This window comes from Centrocercus urophasianus, unplaced genomic scaffold, assembly GCF_019232065.1.
Source record: "Centrocercus urophasianus isolate 14NV4802_14NV808 unplaced genomic scaffold, USGS_Curo_1.0 seq_11, whole genome shotgun sequence".
In the NCBI taxonomy this organism is placed as follows: Eukaryota; Metazoa; Chordata; class Aves; order Galliformes; family Phasianidae; genus Centrocercus; species Centrocercus urophasianus.
This window is the reverse complement of record NW_024884253.1, coordinates 34,784,226-34,804,638: the sequence shown is the minus strand read 5'-3', so window position 1 is coordinate 34,804,638 and position 20,413 is coordinate 34,784,226. Positions and strand designations below refer to the sequence as shown.

General features: G+C 38.5%; 1 protein-coding gene across 6 annotated transcripts in view; it reads left to right on the top strand.

The window, feature by feature from the left end:
* The window catches only part of CHD7 (chromodomain helicase DNA binding protein 7), a 128,821-nt gene that overhangs the window by 48,874 nt on the left and 59,534 nt on the right, over window positions 1-20,413 (top strand). The gene's annotated exons all lie outside the window — the stretch shown is intronic.

Genomic DNA, 20,413 nt, shown 5'->3' with positions numbered 1-20,413 from the left:
TGTCCATGTGCTCACTGAGCCACCTGCCTCCTGAGCCCTTGCTGGTCAGTGCTGAAATAAAACAAAAGCCACAAAAAAAGCTGAATGAAGTCTGGGATGCAGAATCTTAACTGTTTCTTTATGTCAGCACACGTAATTGTTCAGTGAGCCTTTGTGCTTTTAGGGATGCTCCTCAGGCCAGGTTGCATCTGGCTGGGTCACGTTCCAGCATCTGCTCGTGCTGACCTCAGAATTGCCCAGCTGGTGATGCAGGAGTGGGAATGCCTGAGAAGACAGGGGTTGTTCTTCCTTCCTCTGGACTTGAACTGAATGTCTGTTAATACCCTTATATGAGCACTGAGCTCTGTAGAACTTGCTCTCAGTTACCAGCTCTAGTGTCCCCTCAGTTTAGATAGGTTAGAACCTCCTTTAGAAGCCAAAGCTTGGTCCTGTTTTATAGAACTACAGCAGTGGTCAGATTTGAACTTCTTTATGTGTTCTTTTTAGCTTTCCACTCTTGCTCCATTTTTCATAAAATGTGATTTGTTTTTAGAACATATTTGTGATTTGTGAACAAACATCTTATTTCTTTAAAAAAGAACTCTTCTTCCACCTGAGATATTTGCAGCTATTTTGTTACTGAAGAGATGAAAGAATGCCCTCTTTCCAGCAAAGAGAGCTGTGCACATTTGTTATATGTGTATCATGTGTGTTGAAATGAGGGAAGACACTTCCAGCATCTATCAGTGAATTGTTTTCCTTGAGCTTGAATGCCTTGTTTGCTTTTTTTTTTTATCCCTTCAACATAATCAATAAAACTTAAAAATAAAACTCAAATTAATTTCTGTGACTTCTTTATGATGAAACAGAAGTAATAGATAGGATGGTTTAGTGGTCAGAGCATGAGTTTGATTTATAAACTCCTGAACCAACCTTCTTACTGCTTTTTATTGATCTTGATACATTATCTTAAAAGTATTTAGTTAAATTTCTCTCAAATGCTGGACGAGGTTAGTAACAATGTTGTTCCTGTTTATAAAGTGAACAATACTGATGAATGGCATGAAAGTTATTTATTCACAACCCAAAGTCTTAAAACTCCTGATTCGGGTTCTTATTCAGATATCCAGTACTCTAAAACATGTCAGTTCCTTGCTCTTCTACTGACTCCTATGGAAGAAATAGGCTTGTAAGAGGTGAAGTGGTTGGAAGTAAATTCATGCAACAAAATGTCAATGGCTCTTGTGTAGGAATTCAGCAATGCTAAAGGTTAGTCTGGGAGCAGGGAAGTTGCACGAAGTGTGGAAGAAAGTGGCAAACAAGTGACAAGCGAATCACCTTCCAAAAGATCTGCAGCTGTCAGTAGGAATTGTTCTTTTGCTTCTGTTGCTCCATCACCTGTGAATCCTGCATCCCTGTGTCAGTACCAGCGGCGTGGGAGCAGTTGTTTCTTCCACTTCTGTAGCTCTTGTATTATCCTGAACAAGCTTACACTTCTGGGATTGGGTTCACAAGGTATGGATTAACCTTGTAGAAATTAAACATTAAGAAATCTTAATTTCTGGAGCTTGGCAGGTTTTTATGGAACACTATGAATATCTTAATTTTGGGAAATTAAAAGAATGCAACGTTTCAGTATACAGCACAAAATGTTTGTTTAGTTACATTGATATAGCATGTTTCAAGCTATGGCAGGGGAGATTCAGGCTGGACATGAGGAAGTATTACTTTTCAGAAAGGGTGGTCAGGCACTGGAATGGACTGCCCAGGGAGGTGGTGGAGTCACCGAGCCTGGGGCTGTTCAAGGAAAGGCTGGATGTTGTGTTGTTTTGAGGGACGTGGTTTAATGGGAGCTATTGGTGATAGGTGAACGGTTGGACTGGATGATCTTTTATGTCTTTTCCAACCTTGGTGATTCTGTGATTCTAAGCCAAGCAGTAAAATTTTGGTTTTCCCTTTTTTTTTTTTTTTTTTTTTTTTTTTTTTTTTTTAATATTTTGTTAAATTTTGAAATGAAAATTTCAAGAAGAAATTTTCATATGCAGTACAAGTTTCCAAAAGGAGTGTGTAACCACTTACAGCAGATCTTTATTTTTTTTATCAGACAGACTGAATAAGTGAATCAGTTGAATTAGAAAAGCATTAGTAAATTTTAATTGTTCTTAGGTAGTACTTTGTCTTATGTAACTCTACAGCCAAAGAACATAAAGACCATTGTAATTAAGAATTTAATTTTCTATAGATTTTGAATTTAATGCTCTTATAATAAGAGAGAGAGAGAGGATGAGTAACAAGCTTCATAACTAACTTCCCTAAATCAAATTGTCAATATGAACTTCATTCTTTACACTCTTCTTTTCCATCTCTCCCCCTCTCCAGATGGCCCTCTAACACTTGCATTCTGGTACTTCATATCTCTTTTGGCCCTGCAAGACTCTGATAACTGTGATAATACTGTAATTTTCCTTACATGAGAGCACTTAATGATATGAAGTCCTTTATTTTATTTTTGGAAGAAGTCTTTCTGTAGCAGCCAATTGTTGCTAAATATGGTGGGAGGATTGTAGTATATAGTGTGAGTTTGAACTTAAAGCAGTGCTTACTGTAAAGTGTTGATCTCTGCTTTTACATAGAGAACTGTGTGTGAAGCACTGTAGTTACTAAAACTATGCTAAATTTTGAGCTTTATAGTTGTTTTTCTTATCAGCTTATTAATGGGATATTGTAAATATTCACTGTGGCAAGGACTGTCATTTGTGGAAATGTGGATAAATGCCTACAATACTGGAAGGCTACTGAGTTCTTAGGTCTTTTTCTCTGCTATCTTCTCCTGGAATATTTCAAGAAAACTTGTTGGAAAGCTGGTAATTCTGTGACTGACATGATCTTTGGGATCTAGGAGATTCTTGCTATTTGAGATAGATTGCTTGTTAACCATTTGTTTCGTGACCATATTGTTAATATTCCTGCTTATGAGGTGCTCAGTATCTGTCTTAAGCATGAGGCTACAGAACAGTTCCACAGTTCTGCAGTTCCCCTCTGTAATGCACAGCCCCACGTAGATCGAGAACTTGTTTCCCATGTCATGTAACACAGAAATATTTTGCTTGGCTGCACTTTGTCAGAAATATGCATCTGGATAGGATAATGGAGGAAGACACGCAGTAGCAGCCAGAAACTGTCACAACGGCCACAAACTGAAGGCCAAAGCTCAGCTTACCATCAGCTATTTCTGCTGCTAGTTCCTGCTGCTGAATGGCAAAGGTTGTGTAGTTGGGAGTGAGGCTGTAATCAATATGTGGCTGTTGCGGCTTGCGGAGAGTAACCCAAATGGGCTCAGTACTAAAAGCAGGGAGCTGTGTTCCAAGCTGTGCCTCGAGTTTGGTGGTGGGAAGGGACAGGTGGTAATGCGTTGCTTTAGACACAATTCCAGCTATGAAATAAAATGAAATTAAAACCTGATATTGCATAGGCACATTGCATTTGAGACCCACTATGCAGGGATTTTTACATTTTACTATAGGTTTTCTTGTTAAGAACAGCTGGAGCTCATTAGGTGGTCTTTTACTAAAGATAAGGTGCTTAGTGTTTCGTAGAACAATGTTAATCAGACTGGCTGGGTAACTAAAATATGATTTAGATGCTATAATTAAGAGTTATCTCAATTGGTACCTCTAAATGAGGTGTTTGTCCGCAGAAAAGGAAGTGTATTTTTTTGCAGGCAGGGGGTAAGTTTAGTTTTAATGATATTTTCTGATTTAATTGTTAGTTTAGTTTAATTACTCCAGGAGCTGGAAAAAGGCCTGGCTATGACATGTCATCATATGCATATTAGATAATGCATTCAAAGACTTTCTTTATTTGTTCCTGTGACTAAAAGGCGAGAGCTTGAGAAGTATCTTGGGCTCTTTAACATAAATGGATCTTGGGCAGCATACATAATATCAGAGGATTTACATTCAAAGAAGTCTGTGATTTCAAGCCCACTTTGTCATGCTGAAGTTAATAAAATACTGCAATAGGAAGGCCAATTGAACAACTGCTGTCTTCCCACCTTAAGAAGAAAACAGAACTGATTCCTGTCGATCTCTTCTGGCTTTGTATTCATGGGTATCCATTAGGGTCTCCTCAAGTTGGCAATTCCAGCATGCTGCCCACACACTCCAGAGACCCTGTGATCTGAGACAGGTGATGGCAGAAGGGAGGCTTACCTACTAAACAACAGCACATGTAGGGGCAGTTTCTAAATAGAGTTGTGGTACTATTGCTGGGAAACTCCTAGAGGCTTACAAATTAAACAATAAAAATAAAGGGAAAATTGCCAGCGGAATGTTGTATACTGCAAGATAAACCTCTCTTCAGCATGGACCTGGTGTCAACGGTTAGACTGAAGTCTATTACCTGAATTGTCTGATAGGCTGGTATTAGTAAGCACATAGCATGCCTGTAGCCTGCTGTGTGTCCCCTGCACGTCTGCTGACTTCTGCCAGAGAACACATGAGCAACGTGAGTCAGTTGGAACAGGCTGATGGGGCCAGCAAACCCTATCAGTGTTTCCATTTGACAAGGTGGAAACAGGCTGTTCAGGGTACGCCTGGTGTCACGCAGGCCACAATCCTCCACCCTCTTCTGCCTACAGCTGGACTCAAAGGGCACCCGTGGCAGCAGCAGGGTCACACGCGGCTCTGTCCTCAGCAGTTGCCCATGCTTGGATGTCAGATTGGCTTGTCACATGCTTGTGTCCTCTGAACGGCAAAAAGCTGGAGGAAGTAGTTTCACATCCTGCTTTATCTTCTAATGATGAAGCTTTAGAATGTAGCTTTTTGCATCGAAGGAACTTTTGCTATGTCTAGATTGGGTATTCAAAGGTTCTTGTGCACAACTGTAGAACCCAATATATGTGAAAATATCTACCTTATGTCAGTCTTAGAAAAACACCAGTTTATGGCTGGAAAGCCACAGACATAGAGCTGTGGAGCAATCAATCAGTATGTTTTTCTTTTAGCTTCTGAACACATCCTCTAAGTTGCAGATGCTGAAGAACTGGATGCTTGTATTCAAAAGCAAAGAAAAAGTTGTGGAGAGAAGTGCGTTATACAGGAAAACCTGGGCTGTGAGTAGTTTAAGTCTGATCTGGATGTTGTATTTCCCTTTCAGCCACTTTACCTGTTTAGCTCTAATGTACCTACATATAGGTGCAAAAGATGAAAATTTTCTTTTCTCCATCTCTTTTGGGCATCTCTGCACTCATATGTAGGAATTCAGCCAAAACTAAAGCACTGCTGTGATAAGTCTAATTCTCTCTGTGGGTGGAGATGGACATGGGGGTTAGGTGGTGGTTAACAGGTCTGGGAGCCATCGAGGCAGGGTGGGGGCTCTGCTCTCCAAGTTCTCTGCAGTTTCTTTGGAAAGTAATTCTAAAGGAAGGGTTTGTTCTGTCGTCTTTCATACTCGTTGATTCACATCTCGTCTGTTAGGGACACTGTGTGCAGGATGCTCTTGAGGAGGAACAAGGTTTCCTACAGAAGATGAAGAAGTAAGGAGTGAAATTCTCTCAGGAGCCTTTTTGGTTATATTCCTATTGCAAATTAAAGATGTGCTGCAGTTGGATACCAGCATCTTCTGCGCTCACCCACTCCTTAGAAATGTATCAATAATATTAAAATACTGTAGCTGTGTAAATCAGAAACTGTTGACTGGTAACTTCATAAATTGCTTACTTCCACTTCTCTCAAGCCTTTTATCTAGAATGCCTCAAAATAAAAATGACTACTGCATTATTTTTGGAAAGTTGTGCAAAGAAGGAATAGAAAAGCCAGGTAACCAGGCCTTGGAACTGTGGTACCTTTCTTTAAAAAGTAACCCTTCTCATGTCATGTAGCACTACTGCATTTTGTACAAGGGCAATTATTAGTCAAAGGAAGATATACTAAATACAAACATCTGAAATCACAGGCTTTTTTTTTTTAATGGTGTTTGAGTACTTGTATTTATAGCTGGCAGGCTTTAAGGATGTGAGCCGAGTAAGGCTTGTAAAAGAGGTAATGGCTCTTTCTTTCTGACTATATTGCACAGGTTTACTGTAGGAACCTCTGGGGGCAATCAGCCTCTTTTTTTTTCAGGTCTTAATGTAAAATTTGGTAAGTGTGGCTTACCCATCTTGCTTGTTTGCTTAATCAAGATGTCCTTTTCCCTAGAATATCAAACATAAATGGGTACTCAAAGCACATTTTGTGAATTTTTGAACTAGAATGTCCAATGTTTGTCACATTCCAAATTATGTTTGTTAAAATGTGTGTTTTTTTTAAAATTTAAACAAGATCTTGTTCTTTTTTTTTTTTTTTTTTTTTTTCCAACCATCACCAGTCTTTCAGAGAAGGATACTTGTGAAGGTTGCATGGGCCATTGAGCTGTGCCTCCAGCTGTCACACTACCATCTTAAAAAGTACTTTCCATAACCTTATTAAACTTCACTTTAAAGAGCACTTGGATTTTGCTTTCGGTGCCCCTTTTGGAGATCTTGACCCAAATCTGATTATTCCGATTCTTGGAACACGCATCAGACTTTCTGTGCTAAATATATTAATTGCTGGCTTTATACTCAATTTGTTTTTGTGCCAGTTTTACTTTTCATCTTGATTCCTTTTCTTTGCTATAGTAGGATCAGCTGCTGTTTTCTTAAAGAGCAACCTCTGAAGTTTCTACCCTTCTCCTTTAAGATAATCCATGCATATGTCTGTTTTAAGGATGATAGTTGTTCATGTGAATTATCAGAGCTGTATACAAAATTGTGCCATTAGGCAAACACTTCCTTGGTTTTTTTAGTGGGTATCATCTTGAGATGCATATTAACCTTTAATTTTCTTCTTCTCACTGGTTGGTTGTAGGCATCCTGCGGTTAAGTACAAACTAATTTAGTCTTGAGCTATCTGGTCTTACCTTTTTACCTGTAAACATAAATGAATACCAAAAATCAGGAGTGATAACAAAATTTGGAAGTGTGGAAGTGTTTCTAGTTTGGACATGTGTATGAAATAGTCCTTAAACTGTGGGGGCTTCACACAGATGGGCTTAATTTCTGTCGAAGTATTTGTTGTAAACTGTCTGCAAATTTGTCTGCAAATTTCAGAACTTCTGAAGTAAAGCTAGGAATCTGGAGAAGCACAAACTGACACAGTCACAACTGTGCAATGTTTAAAGGACGCCTTCATTTGCAATAACATTTAGAAATACAGATTCCTCTTACTCATCTGCAAACCTCTTCCCACATCTTGAGCTCAGGGCTATAATGGAACCTATTATAGGCAAAGGTCTGTGACTCAGCCATCGAACCATTCAAACTCTCAGCTTTTTAATTGGCACCATTAAATCTCTAGTAGTTTTTCCTCTCATAAAATGTGTATAGTTGGTGTAAAATGAATTGCTTCTGAAGATATATTGTACCTTTTGCATTCACGTTTCTGTGAGTTGACAGAACTGCAGGTGATTCAGTTGAATTTTTTCTGTTGCTTTCTCTTTTACATGCTTTGGAAAGTGAGTATGGAAATGGCCTCAAGTTGTGCCAGGGGAGTCTCAGGTTGGGTGTTAGGAAGAATTTCTTCTCTGGAAGAGTGGTCAGGTGCTGGAATGGGTTGCCCAGGAAGCTGATAGAGTCACTGTCCCTGGACGTGTTCAAGAAACATTTAGATGATGTACTGAGGGATGTGGTTTAGTGGGGAAAACCTGATGGTAGATGGATGGTTGGACTGGATGATCTCGGAGTTCTTTTCCAATCTTAGTCATTCTGTGATTCTACAACTCTGTTTTGGGGAGACAGAAATCAGGGGAGATGATTTAAAGAGCACAGTGAAAATTAAATGCTCGTATCTAAATCTATGTTTTTATTTTAAAAAGGATAGCTTTTAACTCTTTTGTTGTTGTCTTTTCACATACCTAGTATGTGACATTTTTGTTTAATATATGATACCTTGTTTGTATGGCAGTAGTTTTTGTTTGCATAGACTCTGTCTGCTGCAAGTAAGCTTCACAAAACAACAGTGAGCTATTGGAAATGAAAATGTTAGTGTGATTTTTAGTGTGCCTATTTTAGCTGATTGAGTTTGCTATCATACAGCAAACTGCAAAACTGAGAGTTCAGAAAGGTCAGAAGTAGGACTGTCACAACACATTCCTCATGCCTATGAAGCAGGGTGCAATCTGCAGCTACGTTCTCTCTGTTCCCCTTCTTTCAGATCTTCTGTGATACAAATTGCTGTTTAACTTATCTGCTTGTATTGTCTGCGCTACCGCCTGATGATTTATTTACTATATATTATCCAGTAAACACTGTTGTGAATATCACTCTATCTCATGAAAAACACTGACTCTCCCCACAAACTCTCTCCTTTCATATCTTGCTAAAGAATTAATTGCTAACTGAGCTCTTTTATGGTAATTTTAATCATAGGAAAAACCTCAACAGCTACTAGTGAATTTATCTCCTAAATTCTCCTCTAGTATGTTTTCCCCGCTTTATGTGAGGAAGCCCAGACAGACAGAGTGCAATGGATGTGGGGCTTTCTAGCATAGTGCCAGGCTGTATAGCTCTGATGCTGAAGCCAGTGGTTATCTAAATAGGATAGGTGTTTGGGGCCATGATTGGTGAGCACTTCTCAAGAAGAGGGGCCATGGCAAGCCCTTTGCTGGAGACCCATGCTTAGGAATAAAGGTGTTGTTTTGCAAAACAATAACAATAATAAACAAGGAAGCCTTTCTTGAAAGAAATAGAAAAGTATGGTGGTGAGTTGAGACTGGTGGAGGAAAAAAGTAAGTTATCTTCCCTGATGTTTACTGCTTTGATCACAGACCATCTCTTTGCAGTCTGTCCCTTTTCTGAACTTAGGTTTTCAAAGTAACCTGAGTCTTCTCTTCAGGATATTATCTTAGTCATTTAGAGCTGATTTGATCTAGGAGTCTTTTCCACCCTGTGTGCTGAACAAAACAGCAAGTCTAGAAATAGCTAGAAGTCAGTCTGTATGTTTGAGATACTGCTGTCAAAGTTATGTATTCAGAAGCAGAGCTTGCTCCGTAAGTTACATTAACTGGAGTACTTCTTTGTTCTGAAGGATTTGAAATAATTAATTGAAAATGTAAAATATATATTTGTATGTAAAGTTTGTTTGTAAATTGTAATTGTTTTTCATAGGGTTGACTGTATTGTTTTTTCAAGACAGTGGTGCATGTTCACTATTTTGCTTGTGGAGTGACTCATTTGGTTGTTGGAGAAACCTTTGAATTTCTAGATAAAAGCGGGTTAGAAAAGTTAGTCCAGGTTATTTGGAAAAACTAACAGAAGTAAAAGTGGTAGTGAGGTTTTGGATTTTCTTTTTCTTTTCTGAGGTGGAACTTCTTTGTAACTGAGGAAATGGCATTTCCCACAACAAAATAAAATGTTAACTTTTAGTTCATTTTAAGCAGTGAATCCCCTAGTAGTAAGCATGCTCACATGTGCTGTGAGATTGAAATAGCAGCAAGTAAAACATCTTGAAACTTGGAGGAGACATAAACAATAGGAACAGGATGATTGAGTTACTGTGGATGTCATTGTGTATCAGAAAACATTTACCAAATATGGCCTTTTCTGGGAAATTCTGAGATCCTTCTCATCAGATTATGTCAGTAAACTGAAATATGAAAATGGGGGAAAAAAGGTTTAGACTAGGATTAACTTGTGGCTCCACCAAGGTGACAGATGATTTTACTGTATTATTAATCCATGGGATTGGATGAATTATATGAGTGTTTTTATTGTTTATTGTTCTTGCTTTTTTTAATTTGGAGCAGAATAGTCTTGAGTATAGGGTGTGCTTTCATTAGCTCAAGTAATGAATCCAGAACGTTTTGTCTTTTGTGCATACAATGCACTTTCACGCCGGGGAAAGGAGAAATGGCAAAGAGAAGAAAAGGAACACTACTTGTCTGGTGGGTTCTGTTATAAGTCATCCAAATAAACTGATGAAGAAATTTTGATGATAAGAATTTATTGATGATAAGAAATTGATAAGAAATTTTTCAGCTCTGATCAACCCAAATTGTACTTTGTGTGGTGGTGGTGTTTCCTCTAATGCTTTAAACTCATTTTTCTTAAGTTAGTAAGCCATACTTAGAAGACACCCTGCCAAAATTGAAAAATCTTGCTGCAAACAATAGAAGAATTCAGGGTAGTTTGTTACTTAATGAAAGTACTTACGGATGTTATTGTGAAAGTATGGTATACTTACGTAGGACTTCCTTTCTGTGTGCAGGAATACAACTCAGATTTGAGTTCTTTGTCGTGTTTGGACTCTTAAGCATGTGAGGCCATTTCCCTCATTTCACATGCTACTAGAACATGATTAAATATTTATACTTTTAGGGTAAACTTGCTCTTTTTGTCATGTGAGCTGACAGGTGAGAGTAGTGATGAAGCTCTCATTAGAGCTTCCCTATGAATTGTATCAATCAACAGTTTAATTATAATTTTTTTTTTTTTTTTGTATGTGCTAGCTGAAATGTGCATGTCTGTAATCTGAAGGGAGACTTAAAGTAACTCTAAAACATAGAATTTGGGCTTTTTGTCCCCCTTGGTACTTAAGGAAGATGCTAGGAAAGTGATAGATATCTTATATCTTACCTATACACCAATTTTCTAAAAGTAAATACAAAACTATCTTGTTTGTGGCTGCAATATTTTATTGTTTAAGAACATATCAGCAACAATTGTATCTACAGCCACTCAGTTGCTGCCTTCATTTATTTCTGTGAGAAGGCTTGGTTGGCAATGGAGAACCCTAGGCTGCCTCCCAAGACTTGGATATCTCTTGATGTTGGTTAATTCCATTGAGGATTCTTGGAAGAGGGTCTGGAAACTGCCCTGGTGCCAGGGCTGTATGATACACAGTGTGTGGCTTGCAAGGGGAAAAATTCACAACGATTGGCTGTGCCTAGTAGATTCCCAAGTCTGGTAGGGCTCCCCTGTGAAGATACTGAAGCCCAGAAGAAGGGAGGTGATGGCGTGTGTACCCGAGTGTGGCAAATAGTTTCAGAAATGAAGGATATGAAGCTGAATTTGAGGATTTACTGATATGGGCATGGTAGGGAAAGAAAGGAGAGAAAAAAAAAAAACAAACCCAGAACATAATATGCAGTGGTGTCATGTGAATAGATTGGGGCAATATGCAGTTATATCCACTGCGCTCTTATTTGTGCTCAACTCTACTTCTGGTGTACTTCCATGTACTGTTGTACTGTTTGCTGTGGTTTGGTGCTTTGGGTTCGTTGTTGGTGTTCTAAAGCTTTTCACTCTGTCCTTACAAGCAACGGATGAGAGCTCACAGTGTGTTCATCAAACTGGTGACAATTCTGAAGCTTGCATTTATGTGAATGTTAGGCAGAGAGAAAACAAGAATTATAAACTTGCTGAGCTGATCACCTTTGGTTATATCCAGTCAAAGCAAAGAAACAAACAGGAAAAAAAAAAAAAAAACCAAACGTGCTACTTCTGCCTCTTATTTATTGTTTTTATTTTCTCTCCCTCAAGTTGGGTATGTTTTACTGGAGGTAAAAATATAAGACAAAGTGTGCTTTACCTGAATTCAGTATTTACCTGAATTCAGATAAAAGCACACTTCAGTAGAGATTTTGCAAATCAAAAAAGAGGGACAGCTTTTGAACTTATGCCTACACCGCTTACTTGATATATGTAAGTATACAAGATGTGTATGTGTTCTTAATTTAAATGTGTGCCTAATGTTTACATACATAGCTTGTTCAATACTTCTTCCTGTAAGTTTCCATTATTTGGGTGATGTGTAATGCTTTAGTTGCTCTTGCTGCTTGCTGCAGTGAGAGCCTGGACAGAATTTCTTTGTCCATTACAGTCAGGTGAAACACCAAGTCGATTGATCTCTGGTTTTCCCCATAGTGATAAAGCTGATGCTGTCTGCTCATGTCACGTTTGTTTGAGTTTTGGTAACACTACAGAAGTACCTGATGGAAGGGACTGGGAGCTAATTAAGGTCCTGTTGTGTTTTTTTTTTCTTTAAAAAAAAAAAAGAAGGTGATTCTAAGTGTCTTGTGGAATGTCAAAATTTTAGAGGACATTTATTATTTTAATTACTATCATTACTCTGTAAGCTCTTACGCACCAAGTCAGAACTGTGGTATTGGGATTTCTCTTTCTGGAGGAAAGGGTGTTAAGTAGAAATTGTAATTGATAGATAGGGGCATTACTTGTGATAATGGGAATGCAGTGTGATGGAGGAACTGGTGACGTAGAAGAAAGGTTGAATGGCTGCATGTGTGGCATCCAGTCACTTCCTTGAAGGAAATCTCCTGGTGGAGGAAAGAGAGCTTGTGTGCAGGACAGTATGCTTCTTGGCTTCCTTTATGAACCTGGATTTCAAAGCATGGCTGTGAAATGTGCCCCAGAGAGGGCAGATATGCTTGTTTACTGTCAGAGAGAGGAACTACTTCATTTTCACAGTGAACATCTTTTTGGAATGTGGAAGCAAGCCCAAGAAGAGTGGCTCTGCCTCTTTATATACTGTTAGGCTAGGTTTGTCTTTCCATGGCTGATGTATTTTACTAAATACAGCTGTAGTGATAGGACAAGGGGAGAACAGTTTTAAGCTGAAAGAAGGGAGATTTACATTAGGTGTTATGAAAAAATTATTCAGAGGGTGGTGAGGCATCGGAATAGGTTGCCAGAGAAGATATGGATGCCCTGTCCCTGAAGGTGTGTAAGGTCAGGTTGGATGGGGTCCTGTGCAGCCTTATCTGGTGTGGGGCAGCCTTGCCCATTGCACTGGGATTGGAATTAGGTAATTGCTAAAGTTCCTTCCACCCTAAGCTGTTCTCTGATTCTGTTCAGAAAAAGCTGCAGCGTTGTACTGGGTGATTTGGAAACCAGTTCACCCCAGCACTGTTTTTGATTTACTGCATGAGTTTCCTTTCTTGCTTGGAGCTGTACAGACCGCATCTTGTTTTGGAGGGGTTGGAAAAGATCGGTGATAAATCTTAGGGGTATCCTAATCCAAAGAGTTCTCTAGTAAGCATCAAGTCTCTTGACTGTGCTTGGGTAGTGAACAGATATAATTCATGATGAAAATATCTCAGTTTTTCAGTACGGGTCTTATTTTGCAAAGTAAGGTGTTAAAAAAAAGATATTTATGGGCCATTTTCTCGTAATATTCCAGAGCTATTTCTGGTTTGCCTCACATTTTCCCACCTGTTGGCATAACACAGCTCTGCAAAACTTGTGTGGTTAAACTCATGCCGCCATGTTTCTGACACGTTTACTGCTTGCTAATGGAGTGTATGCAAATATGTGGCCGGTCGGGGAAAGCAGTGCTAAGGTAGAGTGCAAGTTACCATCAGCAGCAATATGAGTTTTGCTGCTAGAATTCTGTGCCTTGTTGTCTCACCCTTGCTGTGTGTCACTGCAGTTAAAACTAGTAAGAATAAATAAAAATCACAAAAATCCTTAGTCCTTGACCTGTCTTACCCAGTGACGATGGAGAGTGGAGAGTAGGTCCTGTGCTAGTTACTTCTGTATAATATATGGCTTCTGACCTGCGCGCAATGGGAACAGCCTTATACTACTAAACTAGGATATATTAAGAAGTAACTTGTCACATGAAAGTATTAATAAAAATGCTTGTCTTTTGGCCCGTTCCGTTAACAGTTGTATACTATCAGAGTGGTAGCTCTTGTAGATTCTTAAATGAAAGGCCAGCCTGGAGAATACATGTTTTGTTGTCTTAGGAGAGGCACTTGTCTGATACTGTCTTATCTGTGTTGGTGATTTCGATCCATGGTTGGCAACAAGGAGAGCTCTCTTCTGGAAAAACTAGTTATTCTTGAGCTATGGACTCATCAGCAGTCCTGGCATGAATATCTCTCATTTCATGAGCACAAAACACCACTGCTACATGTGATTACTGTTAAATATGATGGAACGTTTGCTTTTTGGATGGCTACATTAGTGTCACTCATCTTTTGTAATCTGTGTTACTTTACAGAGGGCATGACCAGAAAATGAAGAATTCTAATGCTATAGTTATGTTGAGACTCAATTAAAAACACTGCATTTTATATAGCATATCTTTCTTCTGCCACACAGTAACTGGTCGATATTGTCAGTTGTACCAGCAATGAGTGAGCTTTTGTAGTGGTATTTGAGAACATTAAGACTGGTTTTAAGCATTTCCATTTTACTATTAGGATGCTGCAAGCATTGGTATTGCAAATGTCTTGATCCAGAGATTTTCTGAAAACTTTGGGTCAGTAAGTTTTAACTTTTCAGTAGTTGCATCTGCTTAAAAATGCTCCCTGGTAGCAATAACGGAGCAGAAAGATTGTTTAAGAAATCAAATGATAGTGAAATGCTTCTGCAACAAAACCAGATTTATTTTTTTTAATACAAATGATTTTTAAGTATTTCTTGCCAGGGTATTAATTGAACCCTCTTTTCTGTGTGTTTTCATCCATATCTTGTAGAAGTATGGCAATAAATTCAGTAAACTGGAAGATTCCTGTTCTGTTTGCAAAATAGATGGTATTCCATTTTCATCTGATACAGTCAGTCTTATTGCAGAAAAGATCACTGACAACAACACTGGTAGGCTTATAAATGCAATTTGTCACATCAGAACTGCACTGTGTAGAAGGCTTTCTGAATTAGTGATGCATCAGAGTTTCAGCATCATGTTGCCTCTCCTAAGCATTTTCATACCGTAAATTAAAAAATGTATATACAACTTTGGTTCAAGGCAGGCACTTCACAGAACAGGGGAGGGAATCATCACTCACAGTAGAGGAGGATAAACTGACTGGTAAAGCAAATCTTGGGAAGAATTATGTGTGAGTGTATTCTTGAGGATATTTCTGGATTTCTGCTACTATAGGAATTTGTAGAAGGAAACTTCTGAAGCTGTGTTGATTCCTGTGTGCGCTGCAGTTTGTACTGACACATGAACTTCACAGAAGGACAGTGTCTGAAAAGTTTCTGCTGGGCTAGAAGGAGCCAAAGCAAGCTTAAGCTGGAGGGAGCAGCAGGGCAGGCCTGGTACTGGAGGCATTGAGGGGGCAAGTTGAGAACTGCAGGGACGGAAACATGCGTACAGACACATGAGGAAACTTTCCAGATGATTTTTTTAGAGATGAATAGTTTGCTCTAAATAATCCAGAGGGATGACGAGTCCTTTCATTAATTTTTGAAGGAAGAATTATGGGGCAATCGATACATACAGTGGTTTACACGTTGTGAACAGTGCTATCAGGAAGGATACGAATCCTCTGCCTCTCCACAGAGCTGCTTCCAGACGTGCTGCTATAGTTCTTCCTTTCTTTTAAAAGAACTTTCCTTGGTCACAGGTTGCTGTTTAACTTTTCCCAAGTGAAGGTGATAATTTAAGCTGCAATTGTAATTGCTGCAGAAGAGAATACTCAGTAATAATTTACCTAACCCAAAAATTTCTGTTGTATATATTGTGTTGGAGGGTATTGTATTTTGGAACCAGTGGGAGGTGATTGGTTGCTCACTCTGCTGTAACACAACTCACTTGATAAACCAAAGTCTAAGAAAATTTCAGTAACATCTGGTTACAGGCAGTCTTTAAAAATGATGGGGGAGATCAAGAGAGTAGATATTGAAATAGTTCTGATTTTAAAAAAAAAAAAAACAACAACAAAACAGGGGAGAGACTTTTGTTTAACACTGATGTTTAAATTTCACAAGTTTGCTGAGTCATGTCGCATACGTTGCTGCTCTTGTTTCACCATCCTACAAGCTCAATATTGGCTCAAGCAGCTGCTGCTCTACTGGGGAACTGCCACTCATCTACTTTCAGCACTTAAGTACAGTTGATTGTGGTTCAATCCGTGTTCAAGCAACACAGAGATTCTCCTTAGCCTCCCTCGGTGCCACTAACCCTCACTGGGTTAATCCCCCATCCTGTCCATCTTGCTACTTTACATAACAGGCCTGGTTAGAGGCGTCTATCGCTTCTTTGGGCTGCAGAGAATGAGCTTAGATTTAAATATGCGAGCGGCCGTGAAATGCGGGCAGCTTAGTTTTTAACTTACCAAATCTTGGCTGATGTGTGTTTGGAAGTTTAAAAATAAGTTCTCAATCCAGAAAAGAGAGGTTTTGTATTCCAGGAACGATACCTGAAGTGCCGCCTCCTTGTAAAACTGGCTCTGATGTCGCTGGCTTTCAGTGATAACACACGAGTGCATTACTGTCTTGGTAACCTGTTGAGCTGCTCACGGTTTGAACGCTCAGAGCTGCTGAAGAATCACTGTTTTGCTCTAATAAGCTGTGATCTTTAGCAGTGTCCTGCATTGTGATATTGCACGTTAATAGCATTGATTAACTGTCGGATGCGGGGAATTGATGAGAAAATATCCATTGTAAAATTAAATGGTATTACTGAAGCCTGTTTTGTGCTGCTGGTTAGGGAGGTGACTAGACCCAGTAGGCTGTGCTAGGAGTATTAATGTGAGCTCCAGGTTTTTTCGCATGATTAAAACAGGCCATCTGTTCTTTGTTAAATGTTTACAAAAACAGCTTTTCTCTAAAAGATTTAAAGAGATGTGGGGCTAGTAAACACACCAATATTTTTGAGCACCTTTTTCACCTTATTTCAAATAATATAAAAATAATACCGCTGCAATATCAAATAGGATTAATACCTATTTGTATTTAATCTTCACTGATTTCTCTCATGTGGAAGATTAAATTCTGTACCAACATGCTAAATTATGGCTTTGTTATGGTTAAAGGCCATAAGGAGGAGAAGTGATTTCTGTCAAATACACAAATAGATTTTTCAGTCTTTTGGTAAAAATTCACAATATGCATCTTTTCCTCATTTGTAAATGAAAAATGGTGTTCTTTTATCAGAAATTACGACCCTGTAACTAGAATTAATCCTTTGTGGATCTAAAGAAGAACTATTTGAAATAATTCCCTGTGGTAGGCTTAAACTAATATTTACTAGTGAAAGCCTGTTCTTCTTCCCTTTCTCCCCTTCTAAGAAAGAGCAGACAACTGGTTTGGGGTATGAAAATGCATCTCCTGAGCTGCTTCCCCTCTCCTCTGCTCACCAGACTTGTGCTGCTCCTACACGGCTTCACACTAGGGAGCAATGTGGGGTTGTCAGTAAGGGATGTGCTGTTTTAGAATATTGCTTAAGTGCAAGCTCAGAGTTCCTAGAAAAGAGAAGTTATTGCACCCATTTCTTTGAAAGAGTGCTGGGCTTAGATGATGACATGTAAGTGAATTACAAAACGTGCCAAACCTGTGGAGATAATGGCATGTAGCAGAACCACTGTATTTTCAAGTAAAAGGAAATACAACCAAATCATAATTAGAGTAGGGGTGGCTGTCTGTAGCTTAATGTCTGGGGGGCGTGAGTGATATAAACCGAAATCATAACGATTTGATTTGTATACTTATACACCTACCTTGGCATGGAAAATAAAAGCTTGTAAGCACTGTGTATTTGTTTCACATGTAAAGTTTGCACTTAATGTAGTTTTATGAGTCTAAGAATGTGGATAAACTTTTTGAGGTAGGAAGAATATGAGTTTTCATGGGGTGGCACCTTACAGAATTGCACTGAACACAGTTACAGGGAGTATTGAGTACTACAGCATGGAAACAGTTGCTGCCATGTAACCTTATGGCCAGACCTTGTCACGGAACTGCAGATGTCAGATCACAAAGGGCTGTCATTGCTGTTGTGGAACCTTGGAAAGCTCTCTACTTTATGCTCAAATTTGGTTGTGGCCGTGGTGGAATTTGTTCAAACCACGACTAGAAAAAGAGACGACTTTTTTGAGTTACATTAAAACGGTAACAAGAATTCTCAAACATATATAAAACTTCATCCTGTTTTCAGTGACACAGCCTATTACTAACATAGGTGAAATCTTGAAAGTTTTACAGAACTAAATTTAATCCAGCACTGCTGGATTTCTTGCAGTTTTTAGTATTTGTTGGCTTGGCTGCTTTGCATGCTTCAAAAGAGGAAGAAAAAAGTTGAAACAGTTGATTGATTTTATTCTAGAAAGTGTATCACACAGAAGCTTATAGATGGCAAACCAGTAGTGTATTACCAAGCATAAAGCACTTGTTAAATATGAATTTTTACAAATAATGGAAAACTTAACATTTCTTTTTATGTTAGGCATAGCAAGTGGGCAGTATTTTAAAAAAAGAAAAAAGGTCTGAGATTTGTAGTAAACAGCTCAGTGAAGGCATTGGTGAAACCTGGACTCAAAGTGTCTGAAAATCAAATGCAGGATGCGTAAGATATGAAATGACAGAAAATATAGTCATGTATGCATTGAGAAATTTAGAAGTACTGCTCTGAAAGCCTGTTGATTAAATATATATATATATTATTGGTGATCTGTGTGATATTCTTGTCCTTTTCAACACCAAAAAATAAATATTAAGCAGTACAAGCACGTAACGGTATGAGGTACTGAGAAGACAGTTTTGTTCTATGTCACATAAGGAACAAATCTGAGGAGACATTCAACTCAATTCATTAAATGGACCATTAAAAACAGTCCAAAGTCTGTGTATGTGTAATGCATAATTGGATTGTAGAACTCATTGGAATCATTGATATCCAATTTTATGAACTCTCCAGCATGAAGTTACCCGGGTACTACTGTGACCACAGCTTTCTAGAAGAGGTGATTTAGGAAGCCTGATGTGAGATTCCCTTGAGGTGGAGCTGATAGATGTGGTAGTAATTAAATGGGGGCATCAGATTGGCAGTGTAGCTGAGTTTCCACTGTGACTAAGGCCCTGTTGAGCTTAATAGTATCTTAATAATCAACAGGAGGATGGAAACCTGCAAAAATTTAGGTTAAGACAAGTAGACCCATACCTTTGGTCAGCTGCTTGAGTTTTCCCTCTGTTATGGAGTCTCCTCCAAAGCAAATCAGAGTGTCTAGTTCATACCAGTCCAAACTCTTTCAACAATCCAATTATGCATTACACATACACAGACTTTGGACTGTTTTTAATGGTCCATTTAATGAATTGAGTTGAATGTCTCCTCAGATTTGTTCCTTATGTGACATAGAACAAAACTGTCTTCTCAGTACCTCATACCGTTATGTGCTTGTACTGCTTAATATTTATTTTTTGGTGTTGAAAAGACAGCAGAAGAGGTATGTGCCCTCCCTCCCTTGCTAGGTCTGCTCCTTCTGCTGCTTGGGTAGTTTCTGAATATGCAGGTATACTCAGGGCATAATGGGTTGTTTGTTTTTTCTTTTTTGCTACCAGGAAGAAATGCTGAAAATAGTTTACAGTCTAGAAAAAATACATATGCATTTGCTTTCTCGTGGAATGATTAAGAATTTTATTTTCTTAAATCTTAGACAGGATTTCTAATTATTTGTTGCGTACTTGCTGTTCTCAAGTACTATTTGGAAGAAAAGAGAAAATGTGACAAATAACCTTACAAACAGACTGTCCTATTCCTAGAAGTAACGTTCTTATTTGCTATAGACCTTTCTTTTTCAAGCTTTGTGACCATGGCTAAGGGGAAACTCTTACACATAGAGTTATGCTGACTTAATTTCTAGGGAAAAGTAGGAGAAACAGAGACAAAGAGGATGAGAAGATGGTCTGATCCTTTATGCAGCTTTAAGAAAAGCATCAGTTCATTGTCATGCTATTACTTTATTTTCTTGAAAATCACCATGGTCATGAATGTATAGCAGCAGGCAGGCAGTGAGAAGCAGGTCAGCACTTGAATATGCTGCAAAGTCAGAATAGAGCTCAGACGCTTTTTCTTTGCAGACTCATGGATATTTGGGTAGAATAGAACTATTAAAGAGAGAACTTCAAGTATATCCAATATGCTTAGTCTAGGCACTCTGCATCTGTATAATTATGCAGAGGTTTTCCTATACTGTATGAAAGTCTGACATAAGCCTGATACACTACATAGACTTTGAAAAAGGATGCTTTTGCAGTTTCACAATTACTTAATATAATACTTTGTCCAATGTGTAGCAGGTTTCAATTACAAGTAGGGAGCTGTGGTTCTTTGACATAAAATGTAACTATATTAAATTCGAAGTGACTTAAACCTTTGTGCGCTGATCAAAATACTTACTGTCACAGCATGAACCAAGGTAAATTAATGTTGTATAAATACAGCCTGTGAATGCCTTTATTTTCTTGTTGCACATCTAGAATAAGACTTCAACTTTTTTTTTTTTTTTTTTCCCCTGGAGGACAAGATCTCAGTGCAACAGAATCACTTGCAACTACTCTGAATACAGAAATGTCTGAAATAACAATTACTGTCCTTTTGCATCTAAGAGTTGAAGGGTCTAAATGTTTTCTGTAATTCCACTTTGTATACAAGCTTGATTACAGAAT